We start from the raw sequence: 432 nt of genomic DNA on the forward strand, positions 1-432 counted from the left end.
TTGTAGCTTTGTAGAAGAAGATTAACTGGCCTAAGATTAATGTGTCCCTATTAGTTTGATCGCTTGGAAATTTTCTTCATCGGTAGGAATGAAAACAGTTGTTATGCAAAAGACCCTGCCACTATCCTTTGTACTCATTTTAGTTTTTTTCGGTGCTGCCATGTCTATCAACGTTCCCAAGTAGCCTACTCTGTCCGTCTCTTGGGATTGGGAGTAAAATGGGACTTATATCGATTGGTAAATACGAAAAGACTGTTATATTCATTTTACTAAAGGTACTTTGTATACTGAACTGTTAAAACAAACCGCAATTTTATTCGGATATTCTCTTTAAAATTATACTGTTCTTAGCCGTATTTCAGTAAAATATAGGTGACTTTAATTTTACCCTATATTTTTATTATCTTTTACGGGATATTGACCGTAAAATCC

The sequence above is a fragment of the Palaemon carinicauda genome, chromosome 1 (assembly GCF_036898095.1).
Source record: "Palaemon carinicauda isolate YSFRI2023 chromosome 1, ASM3689809v2, whole genome shotgun sequence".
NCBI lineage: Eukaryota > Metazoa > Arthropoda > Malacostraca > Decapoda > Palaemonidae > Palaemon > Palaemon carinicauda.